The following is a 23,885-nucleotide window of genomic DNA, read 5'->3' as shown; positions in this document are numbered from 1 at the left end:
ATCCTGATAGGAAAATTAAAACAAAACACGCTCGTGAGAATCGTTGAGACCATACTAGACTACAACCTAGTCCAAATTGAAGATGGAGCATCCTCATCCGGGAAAGTAATTCAAACAAATGGGGTACCCCAAGGAGACCCCCTAAGTCCGCTACTATTCAACGTAGCAACGGCAGATATCACACGAATAATGACGGACTCCCCTGAGACTACTCTAATAATGTACGCTGATGACATGGCTCTGGGATCGAGCTCAAAGGCAGAACTACAGTCGACAATGATGAAGTTAGAAGCTTGGGCTTCAGATAACAAATTTGAAATTAACCAGGAAAAGACAGTACAGATGGTGTTCAGAAAAGGTGGCAAAGCCGCCAAGGACGACGCTATATCATTAAATAATAAACAACTAGAAATAGTCAAGAAATTCAAATACGTGGGCATCACGTTCCAAACGAGCATGACATCCTTCAATAACCACGTCATAGACAGGACGACAGCAGCAATCAGAGCCTTCATAATATCAAGAATATATCTATGCTATCCCTTAACACAGCGATGACTTTATTCAAGACCGCAATAACCCCAATTGTCTCGTACGGAATCGAAATAATATGGGACAACCTGACAATCGGTGACTTGGAGAGTGTAGAAGGAGTCAAAGCAAGATTCCTCAAGGAGGCCCTAGGAATAGGTAAACTGGCACCCTCCAGACTTGTTTATGTACTGGCACGGGAAACCTACTTCATTGAGGATCTACGGCTCAATCCACCACTGCCATCTACCGGCCCATTCCAAGAGCTTCAGAAAAAACTTAGAAACGCGCGGAAATAGACCCCGAATTCTACGGAAATGACGCCATGATCGATCGAAACTGGACCAATCATCTTCAAGAGCAAAGACATGTCATAACAAAATATGCAATACATGGCTTCCACCACAAAATATGCGCAAAGACAAAATTCCACAACCCAGCAGATGACTGTGTTTGTACACTGTGTAAGGAAAAGTGCGACCGCTACCATCTGCTAAAGTGCAGAAACAGAATATAGACTCTAACAGAATACAGCAAAACGTAAATTGAAACAACAAAATACTCATTCGAGTGCTCCTTATAAATATATAAAAACACAAGCAAATATAGTAGATTTTCATATGCCCTAAGTCAATAAGAATACACGAAGGCTACGTCTGCAAACCGTACCAAAGTCGTGACAAGACGAGGTTAGGTTAAGTTGATAAAAAAAATTCCTTCCGTTTGAAATGAACTGGTCTTTACAGAGGAGGTAAGGTTGTTTTCCTTTTTGGAGAAGTTTTTGCAGATTTTTCTTGCTTCTTATACATCCTAATTCAATCTACACGTATTGGACGATATAAGACCGTATTAATAAAATGCTGCACTCGTCATTTTAAACCAGCTACGATATTAAATGCATCATTCGAACATGCCATAACTTGCCTGGTATTACCCGAACAGATTTGCAATCCCACAGAAAAAGAAAATATGCTTTAGGCTACTTATGCCCGCAAATGTAACACTAGTAGTGATTTTCGCAATATGGCTGTGGCAATGCGTACAAGATTCTCGCGAGTCACGAAAATAATTATGATTACATACTGCCAACCTCCAGGATTAACAACTGCAAGACGTCGTGTCGAGAAGTAGGGTCCCTAAACTGTATGGTTAGGGACACCGAATCGAACTCAACAGTTTGAAAATAACTATAAAGCACTACCTTCAGTATTAACAGGGGAGAAACACTAAGGTTAGTGTATAAGCTTACATGGCAGGCAGTATAGAGTTCCTCCCCTCCAAGAGCCTTTATGGCCTCTACGGAGATGACTTTGCTTTGCTTTTTTCTATTCAGAAAAAGCTGATATCCCGAGCAAAACTTGCTGCAGTTTGTATAGAACACGCGATAAGGGAAATCAAAGAGGAAAGAGGAATCATAACACAAGGAGCGGCAATAGAAACTGTCAGATTTGGTGATGATATTAATATTTTATCCGAGTCTGTAGAAGGAGTAGAGGATGAAACGAAACAAATCCAAAGCAAAAGTAATGGAGTGCAGTTGAACGAAATCAGATGATACAGGAAATATTAGGTTAGGAAATGAATCTTAAAGGAAGTAGAAGAAGACCGGACGAGTTGGCCGTGCGGTTAGGCGCGCACAATTGTGAACTTTCATCCGGGAGAGAGTGGGTTCGAACACCACTGTCGGCAGCCCTGAAGATGCTTTTCCGTGGTTTCCAATTTTCACACCAGGCAAATGCTGGGGCTGTACCTTAATTAAGGCCATGGCCGCTTCCTTCCAACTCCTAGGCTTTTCCTATCCCATCGTCGCCATAAGAGCTATCGGTGTCGGTACGACGTGAAACAAATTGTAAAAAAAAGGAAGTAGATGAATATTGTTACTTGGGTGGTAAACTAACTAACGATGGCAGAAGTAACGAGTTCATAAAATGCAGACCTGCACAAGCAAGAAAGGCCTTCCTTAAGAAAAGAAATTTGCTCGCCTGGAACATTGATACAGGAATTAGAAAGATGTTTTTTGAAGACTTTGTATGCGAGTGAAACAAGGACGATAAATACTTTAAGTCAGGAAGAAAGAGGACAGAAGCTTTTGAAATGTGGTGTTACAGAAGAATGCTGAAGGTGAGATGAATAGATAGGATCACGAATGAAGAGACACTGAATCGAATTGGACGATTTGACTAAATTTGACCATAAGAAGAGATAGAGTGATAGAACACATCTTAAGACACCCAGGGCGGAAAGGGTAGAACAATATGACAAACAGATTAGAGTGGTGTACGATGTAACAGTTACGTAGAAATGAAAATGTTAGCACGGTATAGGGTAGCATGGAGGCTGCACCAAACCAGCCTGTGGACTTAAAAAGGTGCAGTTTGTTCCAAAATCTTCCAAATCGTCTCAATACTACAGGAAAAATCTTGCATTTTTTGAAAAATTAACGGAAATATATTTTATATATATGTTTTATGTAATTCATTTAAATACAAAAACCGCACCAAGATTGGCTCGACTTTAATGAATACTATAGGAAATGAATACTGCATGATAGTCCGGGAAGAAATGCTCGGGAACTCGCCGCCATGTTTTATGAAGTACTTTTCTTGCCAGGAGGTTCATGTAACCAAAGCAACTCTTTGCCTGCCATTTGGAAATAGCAATGCAACATGCCGTGTAACTAGGCAACTGATTCCCGAGAATCTGTTCATTTCCGCATCGGATGGAAAAACAAAGAATGCCATGTATCCACTCGCGTTGCAATGAACATCATGCATCATGTAAATAAATCGCGATTTACGTAAGCATATAGGAATAGTTTGATCTAATTAATAGACATAGTAATCTAAAAAAATAGAGTATATTTACAGTAATTAGTTCTTTGTTTTGTTAGTGAAATTAAACGTAAATATAACAAGCAAAATGTAAATAATAAAACAACCAAACTTAATGAAAAATATTTTTAAAAATTACATAGAGTAGAATTAATTGAAAAAAAACTTTTATCCATTGAGGGTTAGCAGCGCACGCCGAGTATCAGCTAGTACTTAATACTTGAGCAACATCTACGACTAGTGTCCACAGCATTGAAATCATTTAAGAAAAGGCAACAGATAGGGGATCTGCCACCTGGGCGACTGCCCTTAATGCAGATCAGTAGTGATTGATATTGATTGATGGAACTGAAAATGTCGCGATGTTAATGATATTACACTACGGTCTATCTATCTAATGCACTACACAGGATAAAGGAAGTAACTGTTTATTGCATTCATTGTTGGCTGCCATATTGAATATAGTCGGAAGAAAAACAAGCTCCTCAAATAAATACCAAAACTAAGTAATTACGCAAACTAATCTTGTGAAAATAACTTTCCAACATCCTTAACATCTAGACACGGTTGTGCTGTGCTCGCTTTGCTTTCTAGAGCTCGCTATCACCTCGTGCCCGTGTTTACAGAACTGTGTGACTGTACTGAATAATAGTATTATATAGACACGTGCACATAAGGGATTAGTGTTACCTGTGAGTGGGGACGAGGGTCCCCGGGACTTAGTGAGGATGGAGGAATCATCAGACGGTGGCCTAGGTACTCTATCTAACCATAATTCACTTAGCTCAGCTATAGGTACCGCATTAAACTTGTGCTATTCAGACGGACCGTTAAGTGATGTAGACCAAATACCTTCTCAAATATCTACACTACGTAAACGTGGTCTCCCGGACGAGCGTCCTGATTACTGGAATGAAGAGGGCCTAAGTGTGAAGAAGCTATCAGTGTCAATAAGTGCCAGTGAAAATTCTCATGAACATCGAACTAGCTGCCCAATTCCGCCAGCCTGTGCAGTTGAATACGTCCCAGCATACAGCTAGCCAGCTTGCTCCAAGTCAACAGGTACGAAGCAGCGCTCAGCATGAGTCATACCTCTATAAGTTAGATGATGAAGGTCCGTTCATAGTGTATGCTGAACATAAACCCGATGAGGCAGGTGCGGTAACTAAACATATCGGCCGGTTACATCCAATGTCCGTGGGAAAGTGTATTAGGGCCTTAATTCCAGACATGCGTACTTCTATAATGAACATTACTACAAAGGGACGTAATAGGGTTCAAATAGAACTTTCTTCCGCTACCTGTGCAAACAGGCTTGCTCAGTTAAAATCCCCCTCACTCAGTCTTTACATACCAAGGCATCTAACGGTGAAGACAGGTCTTATTCGTGCAGTAGATACGTCCTTCTCGGAGGAAGAATTACTTTCAGAAATTCAGTCAGATAAGAAAATATTAGAAGTACATCGCTTTCACCGTAAACTTGTACGAGACGGACAGACTGTACTAGTGCCTCGGCAACTGTTGCGTGTTGTATTTGAAGGTCGCACTTTACCTCCTTACGTGTATATATTTAACACTCGGTGTGGTGTAGAACCTTACGTCCAGAATGTAACCCTTTGCTACCAATGTCTTAAATACGGCCACGTAAATAAACAGTGTCGTAGCAAAGCACGCTGTGCATGCTGCGGCGACAGTCACATCACTGCAGATTGCCTTACTCCAGATCCGCCTAAATGTATTTACTGCTCTGGCCCTCATCGTGCAGATGATCGATCCTGTCCAGAATACGAACGACAGCGTAGGATTAAATATAATATGGCCCATTTAAATATCACCATTGAGCAAGCACTCGAAATGGAATCTACAAGCACATATGCTAACACTGTGATGCAAAATAACACTCCTCCAGCAAGTACATCTTATCACAAGGAATTTCCACCCCTTCCTTTCCCTGCACGTGGGCCACTTCCCACCAATAACCTTTCCAACTCTTCTTTCCCTAGTACCTCTAAGGTGTCCTCTCGTTTTACACCCAAACGTTCTTCCACCCCAAAGTCTAGAGTTCCAGTTCACAACCAGTGGAAAACATACTACAATGGACAGCGTTCCCCTGCCAACTCCACTGGACCTATATACCCTACACAACAAGTTCAACCAAGTCAACAGCCTCAAACAACACCACAGGCTCTACCTACAACTCCACTGCTTGAAAACATTGTCCAGTTTATTTTGACGCTTAAAAACACGGCCTCCTCGGAAATTGATCCCTCTCATATACGTGACGTTATTTCATCACTTTTAAATCAGAATAACCATGGATACCGCACATCAACTGAATAAAATAATACAGTGGAACTGTCACTCAATACGAGCGCATAAACTTAGCCTTCAGACTCTACTGCGAGATTACTCCGTTTCAATGTGTGTAGTTAGTGAGACCTGGCTGAAGGATACTACCCCCTTTCAGCTTCCAGGCTACAATTTTATAAGAAGTGATCGTGGTGATGGTTATGGAGGGGTTGGAATTCTCCTCCAGAAGAACATCATTTATGATCAAGTAACTCTTAATCTTCGAGGATCGAAATTGGAAACATGTGCCATCAAGGTTAACTACAGGGGTTCACCGTTAACTATTGTTTCCGTATACCGATCACCTAACCAACTGGTATCTGTACACGAACTGCGTCGACTCTTTTCCCAACTTTCACAGCCTGTACTTATCTTCGGAGACTTCAACTCACACCACTTGAATTGGGGAAGTTCTTCTACTGACTCACATGGAATACAACTCATGGGTGTAGCTGAAGAAGAAAACTTAGTGCTACTGAATGATGGGTCCCCTACCCGTATTTCCCGACCTAATCAAGCTCCTTCGGCAGTAGATGTTACTTTTGCATCTCCTTCAATAGCACTCGACTTCTCCTGGCAGGTTCTACAGGACACTCTAGGATCTGACCACTTTCCAATATTATTAACATCGACTAATACATCAACCATTCCTCATACCATCTACCCAACATATCGTTGGAAAATTCGACAAGCTGACTGGGCAAGTTACAAGGAGGCAATAGATCTCATCCTGGAAGAATACTACGAAACGAATGACATTGTCAGAGACTACGAAACATTCTGCGATTCCATTAATCGAGCAGCCTGCCTTACAATTCCACAAAACAGACCATATGCATACAGCAAACGACCTCCAACTCCCTGGTGGGATAACGAATGTCAAGCTGCGTTGCATGACAGGCGTGTGGCACTCCATCATTATAAACAGGATGCTTCTGAAGCTAATTTCCTCACCGTACAACAAACTCAAGCGAAAGCAAAACGCTTATTCAAGCTTAAAAAGCGTCAAGGTTGGCGCCAATATTGTACTTCTCTCAACTCATCTATCTCTCCTGCTACGATGTGGCGGAATATTCGTCGTTTCCGAAACTCACAGAACTGCCCTCAGTTTACATCTACATGTACGATACCAATAAAAGAGGACATCCTGAGAAAAATGGCCCCTCCTTCAGCTCATATAGGTTATTTACCACGCAATGGCCATGAAGATAATTTCCATCCACTACTTCGTCCATTTGAATTTAAAGAACTTATTAAAGCCTTGAAAACTAGTAATAATACTTCCCCAGGCCCAGATAACATCCATTACCCAATGTTACTCAACATGTCTAGTGATGGACATAAGAAACTACTTAAGCTGATGAACAGGATGTGGTTTCAAAGAGTGCATCCTCCGTCATTTAAACTTATTCGTCTGGTACCATTATTGAAGAATGGGAAAAATCCACGACTGTCTTCATCCTATCGCTCACTGTCCTTGATATCCTGCTTGTACAAGACTATGGAAAGGATGATTAAGCATCGATTAGAATGGTGGGTAGAACATCACAAGCTGCTACCACCTCAACAAATGGGTTTTCGACGTGGGAAAGGTACAATAGATACACTTGTACATCTAATTACAGACATCCAACTTGGTCTGAGCAATAACAATTACGTTGTGGCATTGTACACTGATCTGTCTTCTGCGTATGACAGCGTGCTTATTCCCGTCTTAGAAGACAAATTACGCTTCCTACATCTCCCAGAGGACTTTATTGGGAACCTCAGTTGCCTTCTACAAGATAGACATCTCATCATGTTTCACAATGGCACGACAATTGGTCCTCGAATGACATCCCAAGGTCTTCCACAAGGCTCTATCTTGTCTCCGTTGCTTTTTAACATATACACAGCAGACCTCACATCTATATTTTCTCCTGAGATTCAAGTTCTTCAGTATGCTGATGATATTTGCATTTATACAGAAGCTGAATCCTTGGACAAGTGTCAAGAACATATGACGGTTGCCATGAGGACTTTCACTCCTTGGCTTCATAACCATGGATTAACGATATCTGCAGGAAAATCAGCAGTCTCTATCTACACTCGACATTCGAGACCCCCACTGGACACGATTCATCTGGGTTCCTACTTATTTCCCTACAAGGTGGTGGTGCCTTATCTAGGACTTCTCATCGATCACAAATTGACATGGTCTCCACATATTCATCATGTGCTCCGTAAGTGTGATATTTCAGTCAATATCTTACGAGCCATTAGCGGCTCTTGGTGGGGCTGTGACCCGAAAATTGCGCTGCAACTGTACAGAAGTTTGATTCGACCTCTCCTGGATTATGGAAGTGGATGCTTTGCTACGGCTTCCAAAACATTGTTAACTAAACTAGACAAATGTCAGTATAAGGCCCTTAGACTCTGCATAGGAGCAATGCAGACTACACCTACAAATGCTCTGCTACTTGAAACACTCGAACCTCCTCTTCATCTACGAAGGCAATATCTAGCGGGGAAATATATTTTCAAACTTTTTCAATACAGGGAGTCTCCAATACTTCACAAGATATCCAAGCTGACTACCCTAGTACTGACTTCACGCTACTGGAGAAAGAAACGTCAACCGATCCTAGTGGATGAATTTACCAATCTCAGTGGTTGCAGGCGTATTATAAGCACTACAGATACCCATCCCAGTTTTAACTGTTCTTTTGAAACTACTATTAAGAAACTGGATATTCGACTAGAAACATCATTTGAGATCACTGTGAACTGTAACGATGTCAGCCTGAAACGTTATCTGGCAGAATGGCCACACGCCCGACACATCTACACAGATGGATCAAAGGACTGTAATACAGTGGGTAGCGCCTATATCGATGTTCAATCCGGTAGTTGTGGTAAGTTCAAGCTACCTCCGACAGCATCTATATTTACGGCTGAGCTTACAGCCATTTTGGGGGCCCTCGAATACGCTGCAAATCTTCCTGAGCGGTTGATTGTGGTGTTGTCTGATTCTAGATCAGCACTGCAGAGTCTACAAACCATTAACTCACGGACATCATCCTTGATTCTCGTACACGAGATTATTGCACAGGTACATCGACTTGAGACACAGGGGAAGAAAGTTTCATTTGTGTGGGTAAAAGCCCATGTAGGAATCCCAGGCAATGAGCTAGCAGACAAAGCAGCACGATCTGCTGCCACTGAAGGCCAACAGACTTACACGACAGTTCCAGCATCGGATTACACCTCCTTGCTTCGTCGACGGCAATTGACGGCGTGGAACAACGAGTGGCATGATACCTCCCAACAACGCGGAAAACACTATGCCACTATCCATCCAGATATTCCAAACGTTCTTTGGCACCATCAGCGTCCCTTTTCGCGTCAATTCATCAGAGCAATCGCAAGAATGAAGTTTCATCATGGTTGTTTCCCTCAGCATCTGCACAAAATCCAAGTACTACAATCTCCCTTCTGTTCATGTTCAGCTGATACAGTTGCCGATCTTAATCATATATTCTTTGGATGTCCACACCACTTTGTACGCACTACTTGCCTACTTCAAAATTTATTGGCATTAGGATACCAATTACCCCCTATTCTTTCGTCAATTCTCCACAAAAGTGATCAATCTGCTTACTTTGAGTTATATGCATTTCTTTCTGACATTGGACTGCGAATCTAAGTCCTTCGCCTAGCATCGAACTTACCCTATAGTACTACAACACTCCTACCTTCTTCTGATCCACGGCCTAGTCACGCGTACCACTGGATGTCCTCATAGGCATTATGATGAGAAGATGAATCCATCTCTCCTGTCTCCGAGCAACAAATACATTAAAACATAAGTTCCTATAAAACTCCCTTCCATTCATAATTCACTGGCTGAGTGGGCTTCGACCCGAATGCCAAAAAAAAAAAAAAAAAAAAAAAAAACTGTTTATTGTACCAACAACAATATCCGGAAGTGCGCTATCTTTTGTCCTCGACAGTGAACTTGAGCTTCTTAGAGAAACGAGATAGTTCCGCCATCTGCGACAATTAATTGGACAGTAAATGCAATTAACTAATACGATGGTGGTAGATCAAGTTACGTCAAATAGACTTTGGGAGTTCTCCGTGCGTCATTTGAGGACTTTCTTACGTGGTGGGACTTTCCAGAACACCTTCAAGGCATTCCGCTCCGCAGTTGAGCGTATCATGGGAGATTTACAACGAATGTTTGATTTATTGATTTATTTATATATTTATTTAGTTAGGTTCACATCTATAACACTGAGGTTACTAGGATCGTGCCCGAGCGCGTATTATTATTACCGATTGTTTCTGTTGTTCAAATACCGGTCACTTTTTGCGAGATTTGTGCTGGAAAAAGAGCAGAGAGGACAGGTTTTTCTTCCGGTGCTCCGGTTTTCCGTGTCATCTTTCATTCCAGCAACACTCTCCAGTATCATTTCATTGCATCTTTTAGTTATTAATCATTGCCCCAGGGTAGCGCGACAGGCTTCGGCAGCCGGCACACTTCCCATCCCCGCCGCAAGATGGTGGCTTCATTCAATCCATTCCTGACCCGGTCCAATGACTGCAAACAGGCGTCTTTATGTCCAACTGAGTAGCATGATTCAACTAATTTCGCTGCTGTGTTTGATTTCTCCCCAAAATCTTCTCGCTGACAGCTTTGTTGCTTTCTTCTGTCGATCTTTTGCGTTTGTCTCCAAGTTGGTGATTATGCACTGTTGTTCTGAATATACTATCACTATCAATCACTACTGATCTGCATTTAGGGCAGTCGCCCAGGTGGCAGATTCCCTATCTGTTGTTTTCCTAGCCTTTTCTTAAATGATTGCAGTAGTTCGTCTGTGATAACTAGGGCTCGCAAGTTGAAGACCTGTAAATTGGCTAAAAAAAGACCTTAAAATATAAAAAAAACAAAACGAAAAAGCGACGTAAAAATGCGATCGAATTTCATTCATAATTTTAATTTGAATGAGATATTTAACTAAGGAATATAACGTTTAAAAATGCAACATTCTGGTGGTATACAAAACACAGTGGAAAACATATGAATGAAATACTTCTTCTTTCAGGCATTATATATTTATAGATTTACACAATTATGTTAATAAGTACTTACAGAATTTATAACGAATTCTTTTTCCACCTAGAATTAATTCAACGAACCACGCAATGGACATCCTGGAGAAAGAAACTAAAATTAGTAAGTTATAACTGGAATATTATTAGGGTTACAGAAATTGGAATTTGGAAATTTTTACCTCAGTTGGCTTTGCAGAATATCAGGTGTAAAGGATCGCCGGTCTTCAGACAACACTTTGAGAGACACTGAGAAACTTCTCTTCACGTCAAGGCTCATACTTGAAGCAAATTACACCTTCCTTTTCAAAAACAGTCACTTCAAAATTTTCTGCTTTCAGTATTTCACTTATCTCGCACATAATTTGATCATTTTTCATGTAATTCCACTTTATTTTCATTTCATCTTTTTTTACACGCTGTTTCTCATCGCACCGACACAGATAGGTCTTATGGCGACGATGGGACTGGAAAGGCCTAGGTGTGGGAAGGAAGCGACCGTGGCCTTAATTAAGGTACAGTTCCAGCATTTGCCTGGTGTGAAAATGGGAAACCACAAAAAACCATCTTCAGAGCTGCCGGCAGTGGCGTTCGAACCCTCTATCTCCCGGCCCCCTCACCGCACGGCCAACTCGCCCAGTCATTTCAACTTCTCTTGTCAGGTATGGTTCAAATGTATGTATTCACTAGAAAAAGGATGTCTAAGAGGCGATGGATGAAGTAATAATCTGAAATGAGAATTGGCAGTTAAAATGTAGTAGAAAGAATGTGAAGTTGTAAAAAAATTCGTTAAGACCTGAAAAATATGCTAAAAAGGACCAATGAGCCAAAAGACGCCATTAAAGACAAAAAAGGACAATTAAAACCCCACATTTCTGTCGTACAATGACCTAGAATGAACATATATTATCTTGGGCTTTGTCTTTGGACATTACCCCTGTGCCAGTTCCCTCGCCCAGTGTCGGTTATTCCCATAAGATCAATGTATAGCGGCCATCTTGCACATTAGTCCCTGTGCCAGCACCGCTCTTTTATCACATTGGGCATTATACGTGCATCACTGTTCATTCGGAATGAAGAGATAAATATTAAGTTCTACGTTCACATTCCCAGAATGAACTCGGTGGTGAAAGCCTTTTATATAAACCGGCTACGATGGTGAGATCAGGTGAGATGTATGGAGGAGGATGGATTATCTTGGAGAAAATGGACTTGGCCTTGGAGGATAAGAGGCCTTGGACACAGTTCCAATTACCGGGTGGTCATAATAAAACTGACCCGAAAAATATTTGCCGTATGACTGACGCAGGATTGACCCTTTCTAACCCCGTGAGGAGGCGGGCCAGGAAAATTAAGCAAAAACTATTTTAATGTTACAGAACTAGTAAATAATTTTGCACCAACTTGTAAAGAATGTTCAAAGGTATTTTAACAATATAAAAAATGGATGTTAAAGACAATTGACATTCATTCTGCGTCATCACTAGAATCTTGACTTTCCGTATCACTGCAGAGTGTTCTTTGCGGATATGACGCTGGCATATACGGCATCTAGTGTTGGTTTTTCTGTTGTTTTTTTAGTTGCAGTAGGCGTATCTTCCACGCAACATCCCGCAGAATGGCCGATTGTTTTAATAGGAAGAACAACTCGGCAACCAAAATATATATAACACTGATCAGGGAGAGAGAGAAGAAAAAAGGAAGGGATCCGGTACTTCGAAAAATGAAGACATCGCCCAAAGAAAGACAAGGGCCACGAAGGGCGTGAAAATGAAAAACTCCCCAGGCCTGGAGTGTTCTAATACCTTCGGGGTCGGAAAAGAACAAGAGTTGACCAAGGGAGGTCGGATAGGATAGATGAAAGTGAGGAGCCTGGCACAAGTAAGTGGAAGTAATGCTAGGACTCAGCTAAGGGCCTCGTGGTCACCAATTCATGCTCCCAAGTTCAGGAGAGTTCACTGCCGTTTGGAGATCATTAGGAATTCTGTGGTACTTTCACCGTTGGCTGTACAGTTGACATTCAGTAATTATACGTTTGATTGCCAATGGTGAGTTACAAACACTGCATATGGGATGTTGCTCTTTTCTTACAGGATAACTGTGGATTAGTGTCAGTCGTGATTTTAAAACCTGGTCTTGCATGCGAACGTTCTTAACTGGGAACTGAATGTTATTTCACGGAGTTTGCTTTTTTAAGTGGCCTGCTTGACATTATTGATGTCTATTACGCCACAAAATGAGAAAATAGAATTATTTATAGCTGGGAATGGCCTCCTACAACTGTGACCGTATCAAAGCGTCCGTTTTTTAGACATGTAGAGTTCTGTGCTCGCTACGTATCAATGACGTCACAGCGGGATATTCTCTTTCAATAAACATATGAACGTGTAGACGGACCTTGAAACGTATCGACTAAAGAGAGGTACTTGAGAGGCCGTGACTTTCTCTTCCTTCCAGCCAACACAACTTCGAGCAAGGTGAATATACGAGTGTGCTTTGGATCCCAGCACAAAGATACTGACTGACAAGGTCCACACATGTTAAACGTAAACAGGTTGGGATACTGAACTCCACAACGCAATGTGTGTGTTTTTTTTTTTTAATGCAGCAACTACTTTCCTACCATTCCTAACAAGGTCAACATTTTCATTCGTCTTAATGTTTATTTTGCTCCAAGCATAAAAAAGCAAGTCACTTTCTACAGCCTTCTTGAAACATCTGGTCTATAATAATAATAATAATAATAATAATAATAATAATAATATGAACCAACCATCCCATTCTATCAACAAGAATACCAGCTGGATAATATCGAAGTCACACAATTACTGGTTGGCGCTAGAGGAACCATTCCTCACCTTTTCGTCCAGTTCTGCAAATCATTTAACCTCAGTCAAGCAATAAAAGAAATTGCAATGACTGCCTTGAAATATTCCGTCCAAATCCTGAAGAACCATATCTCCCAAACTTTTTAATGCAAGCACATACAGTATGTTATATGTGCTAACCAACTCACAATTACTTTTAATATTCATCTTGTCTTTTTGTATAATGTGTCCTCAGGGGCAATCTTCAGTTGGAGAAAGTCTAAATAAATAAATAAATAAATAAATAAATAAATAAATAAATAAATAAATAAATAAAATATTCAGCGGGAAGGAACTAACGGACAAGCTCGAAATCCAGGAGAGAAAAATATTGAGGAAATTTTCAGTAACCGAACTATGCTTGTTCGTGCCGATGGTGTGACAATGGGCTGGAATGTCCGAAGAGACCTTGTTCTCCGACAAAACTATGCAGCGACTCAGTTTTTATTCTTGCACACTGTGTGCTTTTCTATTTAATAATACAAATATTGAGGAAGATATTAGGACCACTCAAGGAAGGAAATTAATACAAAAGGTGACCCAACCAAGAGCTCTACAAATACTGTGACAAATCACGGCCGCCAGGAAGATACGCCTAGCATTTTATATACACGTCTACTGGATGCATCATGTCAGATTGACCAACCAGCTTCTCGTTTCCTGACGCCACCCTGATTGATGGAAGTAAACAAAGGTTTGCAGGAACGGGGAGGAAGAGAAAGGGACTTAAAAGACCGGGCATCTTTGAGGAGGATGCTTACACAAAAGAGGTTCCAGGTCAAACTACCAAGAAGAAAGACAGGTTCCCTCTGGACAAACATCAAAACTCACCCCAAACTCAATAGTTGAATATCATGGTGTTTAGTCGGCCTTAGAATTAATTAATTAATGCATTAATCAATTAAAAATAGCGACTTCTATTTTATGTACCAGTATAGATTACCAGTATACTTGCAGAAATATTTAGTTTGTCTTTTTGAACCTCGCTTTTCTCATACCGTGGGTTAACAAGCAAAACATGTTAAGTCAGTTTTTGAGGTTTTCGTAGCGCTCTTCTAGATATCCTAACAAACTGATTAACGGGCGAGTTGGCCGTGCGCGTAGAGGCGCGCGGCTGTGAGCTTGCATCCGGGAGATAGTAGGTTCGAATCCCACTATCGGCAGCCCTGAAGATGGTTTTCCGTGGTTTCCCATTTTCACACCAGGCAAATGCTGGGGCTGTACCTTAATTAAGGCCACGGCCGCTTCCTTCCAACTCCTAGGCCGTTCCTATCCCATCGTCGCCATAAGACCTATCTGTGTCGGTGCGACGTAAAGCCCCTAGCAAAAAAAAAAAAAAAAAAAAAAAAACTGATTGAAAATTTAAAGAGAAGTGTTACTTTCCTTATTAACAGCGGATATTGGTAGGTCTAATTAAAAAGTAAGAACTTTCGAACTTCTTTTTACTCACAAGTAAGATATTTGACCGAATGTGTTTTACTTATAAACCCACGATAATTATGATAAATTAATGAAGTAGAAATTTTCAGGTGAAAGATATTTACGATTCATAAAATAAAAAGTAAAAAACGAAGTTATCATTCAGATGCGAACAAAATGTGCTAGCCACATCTCGCGTTGTGAACTGACCTTGCTACAGTGGGGAAAGCTTCTTTAGAGGGCGGTGAGATACAGAAGGCCTTGAGTGTAGCACGCGATAGCCTTCAGCTCGAGTCAGACAGAATGGCTCCACAATTATCTCCAACTCCATTTTAGTAATAACTAACTGTTCTCTTTCTATTGATAGTGCAGCACCGTTCCTTGCCGCTTAACAACAAGAATTTAGGAGTTTAAATTGTTAAATTCTTCTTCCTGAAAAAGCGAGAGTAGGTTCTAGGAATACTCAGTTCAATATGTAGTTTCTGTTGTATGACCTTTTGGCGTGTCCCAGCTTCTTACCCAGCGCAGTAAGAATATTACAGTTTGTCAACGTACATTGAGACGGTGAGAATCAAAACTGTCCTTATAAAAAAATGTCCACAGTTCTAGTTCTTCAGGCAAGTAACTCAATGTTGAAAACATCCTGGGAATATGAGTACGAATTGTAGGTAAATACAATAAAATGAAATATAAGAATATATTATTTATTTATTCCTAAAAATTGCATTCCTTTTCTTTTCTTCTCCTTACCGAGCTCGATAGCTGCAGTCGCTTAAGTGCGGCCAGTATCCAGTATTCGGGAGATAGTGGGTTCGAACCCCACTGTCGGCAGCCCTGAAGATGGTTTTCCGTGGTTTCCCATTTTTACACAAGGCAAATGCTGGGGCTGTACCTTAATTAAGGCCACGGCCGCTTCCTTCACAGTCCTAGCCCTTTCCTGTCCCATCGTCGCCGTAAGACCTATCTGCGTCGGTGCGACGTAAAGCCAATACCAATTTTCTTTTCTTTCTTTCTTTCTTTCTTAATCTGCTTACCCTCCAGGGTTGGTTTTTCCCTCGGACTCAGCGAGGGATCCCACCTCTACCGTCTCAAGGGCAGTGTTCTGGAGCTTCAGAAATCGGGTCGGGGGATACAACTGGGGAGGATGACCAGTACCTCGCCCAGGCGGCCTCACCTGCTATGCTGAACAGGGACATTGCGGGGGGATGGGAAGATTGGAAGGGATAGACAAGGAAGAGGGAAGGAAGCGGCCGTGGCCTTTAAGTTAGGTACCTTCCCGGCATTTGCCTGGAGAAGTGGGAAACCACGGAAAACCACTTCCAGGATGGCTGAGGAGGGAATCGAACCCACCTCTACTCAGTTGACCTCCCGAGGCTGAGTGGACCCCGTTCCAGCCCTCGTACCACTTTTCAAGTTTCGCGGCAGAGCCGGGAATCGAACCCGGACCTCCGGGGGGTGGCAGCTAATCACACTAACCACTTCACCACAGAAGCGGACCCTTTTCGTAACCATCGTTACCGATCGATTGCCTCTTTCTACCGCTACGAGCGCTAATGTGAATCAATGAAGGGTACACATTAAGTTACTTTGGCTAGGATTTGAAACAAGAAGAAAACGAGTAAGGAAACAAGAGCTTGTTGGCTGTGTTTGATAGATCTATCCAAGACTCACAATGTGATACATTTCCAGGCCCTTTAGCCCTTCAGCTTTCGCCACAATTCAGGAAATTGCTTAATTTTAAGTTTTTCGTAGTGTCGGGACCCCCTAACTTGTCTGATGTTTACAACATTAAAGTAGTTGGTATCCGTGCAATTGAAAACGAACTCGGATGGTGTCAAAACTACCTACGTTTCGTAGAAAAAAGGAGTTTCAACTATTTGTTTGGCTTCAAAACTCTCCGTGTTCCATCAACGTTTCGGTCCAGTGCTCTTCAAAGTTAGCAGCTGTTCATTTCAACAGTGTTGTTATTGAAATTGATATTACTACGTTGAGACAACTAATTGGTAATGCCTTTTTTTCTTTTTCCTAGTAAAACACTATGAACGCACGGGACATTTTTACTTCTCTCCTTCTGGTAGACACGCTATTTCTGTCTGACGATTTGTTTTTTAACGAGTCTGGAATTACGGACATAACACGGACACAGGAATCAGGTGAGTGTTATTATTGCTGTTTACTTTGCTCGGAAAAGAGAGTTTCGACCATTTGTAATGAAAGGGAAGTACTCTAAAGATGATTCAACTTTATCAGTTCTGATTGTCAGAAAAAAAAGTAATAGTCTCAAAGGTTGAAGATCAATCGAGCCACACAGTATAATTTTACTATTTGGAAAGTTTCCTCTATTTCCCATTAAACAATACTGTCGTAACCATATCCACTTGGTTAAAGAATGAAAGACGTGAGTTCTTCATGACAGGCTATGATTTTTCGACTTAGATAATGTGACATCTCTTAGACTATGATGAGAGTCCTAGGCAAAATAAACAATCAAATGTGATTGGCATACTCATAAAATGGTTCAAAACCCAGGTCTAGGTGGTGGTGTTTCCCTTCTGTCCCCAGATACTGTTTGCTAGAAATGAAATGATCATTAAACGCAAAGAAACCATCTATGACACCACAGGAAAACTAAAACAAATTCTTTATGAATTTGGAACAGTGAAACGTTCAGAAGTACATGTGACAGTTTATAATGGGAAATAATTTAAGCAAACCACCATAAAGCCCACCAGTGGGTAGCAATTTGAGTTTGATCTACGTAAGAGATTGTTTCTGACTATATAAATGTGGTCATATTTTGGGTAAGTGTGAAATGGATTATAATAGTGATTTTTTGGTAGGGAAATAAGCTGTGGAATGAGGAAAGAGTATTAAAAGTATTGCCTCCAACAGGATTATAAACTTAGCTGCAGTAAAAGAAAGCCAAGAATGGGGTTACTGATAAACTGTTTGAAAAAAACAAAACATTTTTACAAAGAGTGGAGATGAGTCACAAGTGGTGGAAGAAGCAATCCACGAGAGTGTGTAGCAAGTTTTGACAATAATTCTTCATTTTGCTTTCAGTTGTTTATCAGGGTAAACTGTATATTTACATTACTGCAGAGTTATTCAAATTTGCAGGTGAAAATATAGTGGAAAAACTAGAGGAATTATTCGCTTTTATTTGGGAAAAAGAAGAAATACCAAGTGATTGGAAAAATGCACTCATTCATCCTTTACACAAAAAAGGGGACCAAACTAACGTCAACAACTACAGAGGTATCTCTCTTCTTCCTATAGCATACAAAATTCTATCCAAAGCATTGCAGCGGAGGCTTGAAACACATCTAGATAAACAAATTGGTGAATACCAGGCAGGGTTCAGGAAAGGGCGTTCATGTGCTGAGCAGATTTATATTCTAAAATCACTTATAAAAATAAGATCTATGAGAAATCAGAAGAGGACAATCATAACCTTCGTTGATTTCAGAAAGGCATATGATTCCATAGATCGTGGAGTGCTCATGAACGTTCTGCAGGAGTTTGGAGTGGATGAGACTGTGTCATGACACCTATAAGTCCAAGTCTCTCTCAATTCAGGCCAAGTTAAAACATTACTGCACAGTGGTTAGAACAGAGTGCCTTTATGGAGCAGAAACCTTGACGAGGATGGCTGACCCAGTCCTTGAAAAAAGAGAAAGAAGATTCTTGCGAAAAATCTTAGGCCCTAGAAAGTCGACGAGTGACCCAAACACATTCCGGTTAAGATCGAATTTGGAGCTCTACAAGACAGTGGAAAGAATCACGACTGTGATGAGAAAAAGGAGACTGACGTTTTATGGACATATCAAAAGAATGAACCCTGAGAGATTGACCAACAGGATACTTCTTCTGCAGGAAAGGTGGAAAAAACAACCGGGATGGCTTACACACGTGCACAATGACTTGGCAGAAATAGGTATCAAGGAGGAGGATATAAAAGAAAGGACATCATTTAGGAAGAAGGTTGCGGGATTGAGGGATGCGTCTGAAGAGCAACATGCGAAGCCACGGAACATCTCGGTGGAAGAACGAGCAAGAAGAAGTCAAAGACTCAAGAATCTTTGGCGAGAGTGTAAAGAGAAGGGTATCAGTCTGCGTGACAGAAGGAAGATTGTGTAAACGTGGCCCACAGGTGGCCGTATCGATTAATAATAATAATAATTAAGTACGTATTTTTTGGTTTGTTTTGTTGGTAAACTATCTAAAAGTGGACCTTTATAATGTTAAACATAAGTTTGCATTTTTAAACATTAAATCTCTGTATTATTAATCTTGTAATTGTTTTCTAAAACAAATATTTTGGTTTCAGAAGTATCTTTGTCCAACGTTTTCACATGCGAAACTGCTTATGTTCTTCGTTTGGCAGCGAAGACGAACTATGTTTTTCAATAAATAATTTGTTTGCATGTCAGCTTACTTTCACCTTCTGGCAGTTATTAATTTTTACAAGATGCTTTACGTCGCGCAAATACAAATATGTCTTATGGCGACAATGGGATAGGAAAGGGGCGATGTACTTAATTAAGGCACAGCCCAAAATTTGCCTGGTGTCAAAATGAGAAACCATGGCAAATCATCCTCATGGCTGCCGACAGTAGGATTCGAACCCGCTACCTACCGGATGCAAGTACACTCGCCCGGTTTTTACATTCTTACAAGAACCCTTAAATACTCTCATAATCATATGAAGAGATCCGTAACCTTCATTTACAAATCCCATTTATTTCACCGTGTCATTTTCGCAATGACGATCTTCGACAATAATATCCGACAGCCCGGTATAATTGACACAAGTGTTCCAGAGTGGGAGGCTGCGGCCCACGGCTTATCGACCACACAAAGGCCCTATCAGTGAACATTACATAACGCGAAGATGACTGTTAAGTGCGGTAACCACTTACTGTATTATGCAACATTACAGGCGACCATCCTCGTAACTTCCCTCACGTAACGCAGGAAGCAGCTTACGATACTCCAATATCGTCGCTTCAGACCTCGTACAGGGTACACATTCGGTGATAAAGTTAACTGATACCAACCTTTTGATCGCCCACTAGAATCCCAGTTTGCCTGCCATTAGGTAAAATAAAAGCGACGTGTAGGACTGAGTGATTCAGACAGTTGATGCGCTGGCCTTTTGACTCCAACTTGGCAGGTTCGATCCTGGCTCATAATAATAATAATGCCTGCCTCTGTGGTGTAGTGGTTAGCGTGATTAGCTGCCACCCCCGGAGGCCCGGGTTTGATTCCCGGCTCTGCCACGAAATTTGAAAAGTGCTACAAGGGCTGAAACGGGGTCCACTCATCCTCGAGAGGTCAACTGAGTAGAGGTGGGTTCGATTCCCTCCTCAGCCATCCACGAAGTGGTTTTCCGTGGATTCCCACTTCTCCTCTAGGCAAGTGCCGGGATGGTACCTAACTCAAGACCACGGCCGCCTCCTTCCCTCTTCCTTATCTATCCGTTTCAATCTTCCCATCCCCCAATAAAGCCTCTGTTCAGCATAGCAGGTGAGGCCGCCTGGGAGATGTACTGGTCCTACTTTGAAGTTTTATCCCCCAACCCACAGTCTCACGCTCCAGGACACTGCCCTTGTGGCTGTATAGGTGGGATCCCTCACTGGGTCCGAGGGAAAAACCAACCCTGGAGGATAAACAGATTAAGGGGAGACCTACGCCTTTGAACACAGAAAAATGGGGCGTATTAACCTTTTTTTCTCTTACAGAAATGGAAATGAAAATTAAAAGGAAACTTAGTATGACAAACACATTATTCCTTAATAATATGCCTGTATGTATGTTTAGTCCGCAGCCCGAAGGCTGGTTGGATCCTCAACAGCTCCACCATCTTCTGTCATAGATGGCCTAGGCATCACTGAAGAGGCGTACCAGGGAAATGAAGAGTGAGGTAGTTTCCCGTTGCTTTCCTCACCGAGCCAGAAGTTGCTATTACATATCAGTGTGCTAAGCCCACAGAAATGGATGCACCAACCGACCCTATGAGCGATATTTTCACACCATTCATAGCAGGGAGTGGCTGCAGAAGGAATGCCTACATATTTAGAAATCATATAAATCTATGCCATTATATAATAATTATTCAAAATAGCGGTATCGTGGCCACTATTTTGCCGTTCCCTGATAATTTCCAAACATATCAATATTTTTCTATTATTCCTTTTTTTATTATGGTTAGTAATGGTATAGCTACAACATGTACTACAATCAGTGGAGTCCATCAAGTATAAATATATTTTTCATGAAGTTATTTTCAAGTAATCAATTCTTTCATTAATTTTCATTTGAAAATATATATGCTTTAAACTTAATCAATGAAGCTAGCTCAATAAATCTAGAATATCTTCTTCTTCTTCTCTATGAAATATACACGCATGAAAAATTGCATCTTAATATCTTAAAAACTTTCAGAGTTATGAGGGAAACGGTTTTGAAAAACAAAAGCTACATGAAACGAGCAAAGAAACTTAGCAATGTAGGCCTTGCTTGGGCGACATGGCTTCCCATTTTTGCTCATAACTCCGAAAGTATTGGAGATTTCAACAAAAATTTTGCACTGGTACAAGGAGGAAAGTTAAATGTTAAGCGCAAAAATAAATTGAAAAATCGTATTTTAGGTCGGTAAAAGGTGTTGGTCCCCCACTTAGAAAGACAGATGAAAGCAGAATATGCATTACGATCAGGAAGAGGAGAGTTAAGTTCTTTGGTCATATAATGAGGATGGATAATGCCAGACTCACAGCAGGACAGAACAAAATCCCAAGGATTTCCGGGAGAAAGAAAAAAAGAGAATAGGAAAAAAACACAGTGAAATAATGAAGAACTGCAGGAAAGATAGAAATGAAGCACGAAACAAACCGAAATGAATGCAGCGGGTTAATTTACCTGGTCCTAAGTTGGCCAAAATTGGTAAATAAATAAATAAATAAATAAATAAATAAATAAATAAATAAATAAATAAATAAATAAATAAATAAATAAATAGTCTGGTATGAAAATGGAAAAACCACGGAGAACCTGCCACGTATTACATACATCTTCAATATAGAATATTACCTGTATATTTCAATGTTATTTGCTTTAAGACCCACTAACTACCTTTACAGTTTTCGGAGAGGCCGGAATTTAGTCCCGCAGGAGTTCTTTCACGTGCCAGTAAATCTACCGACACGAAGCTGACTTATCTGAGCACCTTCAAATACCACCGGACTTAGCTAGGATCGAACCTGCCACTCAGCGTTCAGTGTGCAAGCCTCAGTGAATTAACTCTGCACCTCCACAATATTATACTCTACTGGTAACTAGCCCCGCGTGGTCGTTTACTTTCATACATCTTACCTTTAAATCGTCCGACTCGTTGGCTGAATGGTCAGCGTACTAGCCTTCGGTTCAGAGGGTCCCGGGTTCGATTCCCGATTAACCTTAATTGGTTGATTCCAATGGCCCGAGGGCTGGGTGTTTGTGCTGTCCCCAACACCCCAACACACCACACATAACACGCTATTACCTACACATGGCAGATGCCGCCCACCCTCATCGGAGGGTCTGCCTTACAAGGACTGCACCCGGCTAGAAATAGCCACACAAAATTAAATTAAAAACCTTTAAATCTAACCATTGTGACGTACCCACTTTGCCCACAGATGTATGACAAATTTATAACGTGGCGGGTCACTTTAATATTAAAATAAATAAATGATATGTCATTGTTTCTCCAGAAACAGTATCCCAAGTGTTGTATGTCCGTCGCTCCCTTCTCGATCCGCCAGCCAGCTACACGCGTGCCAGTGTGTTATTCTTCGAGCCTCGACGCGCAGCCCTCAGTGCGCGTGCCTGGAACGTCGTGTGTGCTATATAAAGGAGCTCCTAGCCTGTCCAGACGCCCACTGACCCCGGTGTCCAGCTCCAGAATACACCCTACGTCGAGCACGGAGGCTACTCCTCTTGAAAATGTGCTTCGGCCAGGTGGACTGAATTTCTGGCAGTAAGAGGTCTCACCTCGGGTCACCGCTCCTCTTGCCTATTCCGCTGTCCATGCCCAGTCTTACCATTATATGCCACTATCATTCCCTAGCTAATGCAAGCTCCCATTATCGACTTAGTTTCGCTAAGTAGGAACTCTTCAGTCATTGAACTTACGTTAATGAACTCAGACACTTCAACAAGGAAAGACTCTCTGAGATATTTACGTCAGTGCTTCTGATAGTTTTCGACTATCAAGAACTTTTCATGTCACAAAGACTATCTTTCCGAAATAGTAGTGAACGTGAATACTCCAACGTGTATATAGTGTACAAAGACAGACTCTTTCTCCAAATTCATAGTTCAATTTGCTTCGAGATAACTTTCAGTTTTGTTAGTGTAAATATTGTAATTTTACATGTGAAGCAAATAAAGAAGTTGTGCTTTTTGTAAACCCAACCTTGTTTACAACACCAAGGGCGCCAGTCTTCAAGCTTATGGCTTGAAAACAAAAGTAGATAATTAATAATAATAATAATAATAAATAAAAATACGTAATGAGACTCAAAAAACTCCCAGGGGTGGGGTGAACGGAACACAAATCATTAAGTACACTAACTTGGAATTTAAGGATCATTAATAATCATTTCATAAAATACAAATTAAAACAGCTATTTATTAAGATGAAAACGTGACGTAACGGCGTATTAACGAAATCTGAACTTACGGAAGCAAAAGAAAAAGTGAATGAAATTAACTTTAAGAAAATGAACTGTTGCGCGAAGACTTGCAGTAA

At 41.1% G+C, this 23,885-nt stretch overlaps 1 long non-coding RNA gene across 1 annotated transcript in view; it reads right to left on the bottom strand.

The window, feature by feature from the left end:
- The window catches only part of LOC136882429 (uncharacterized), a 380,234-nt gene that overhangs the window by 89,291 nt on the left and 267,058 nt on the right, over nucleotides 1-23,885 (bottom strand). Inside the window, exon 2 of the long non-coding RNA XR_011018804.1 lies at nucleotides 10,846-10,907. This is a non-coding gene — a long non-coding RNA (uncharacterized lncRNA). The remainder of the gene's footprint in view (nucleotides 1-10,845; nucleotides 10,908-23,885) is intronic.

Source organism: Anabrus simplex, chromosome 10 (genome assembly GCF_040414725.1).
Source record: "Anabrus simplex isolate iqAnaSimp1 chromosome 10, ASM4041472v1, whole genome shotgun sequence".
NCBI classification, from domain to species: domain Eukaryota; kingdom Metazoa; phylum Arthropoda; class Insecta; order Orthoptera; family Tettigoniidae; genus Anabrus; species Anabrus simplex.
The sequence above is the reverse complement of the archived record's forward strand: the minus strand, read 5'-3'. Positions and strand labels throughout refer to the sequence as shown.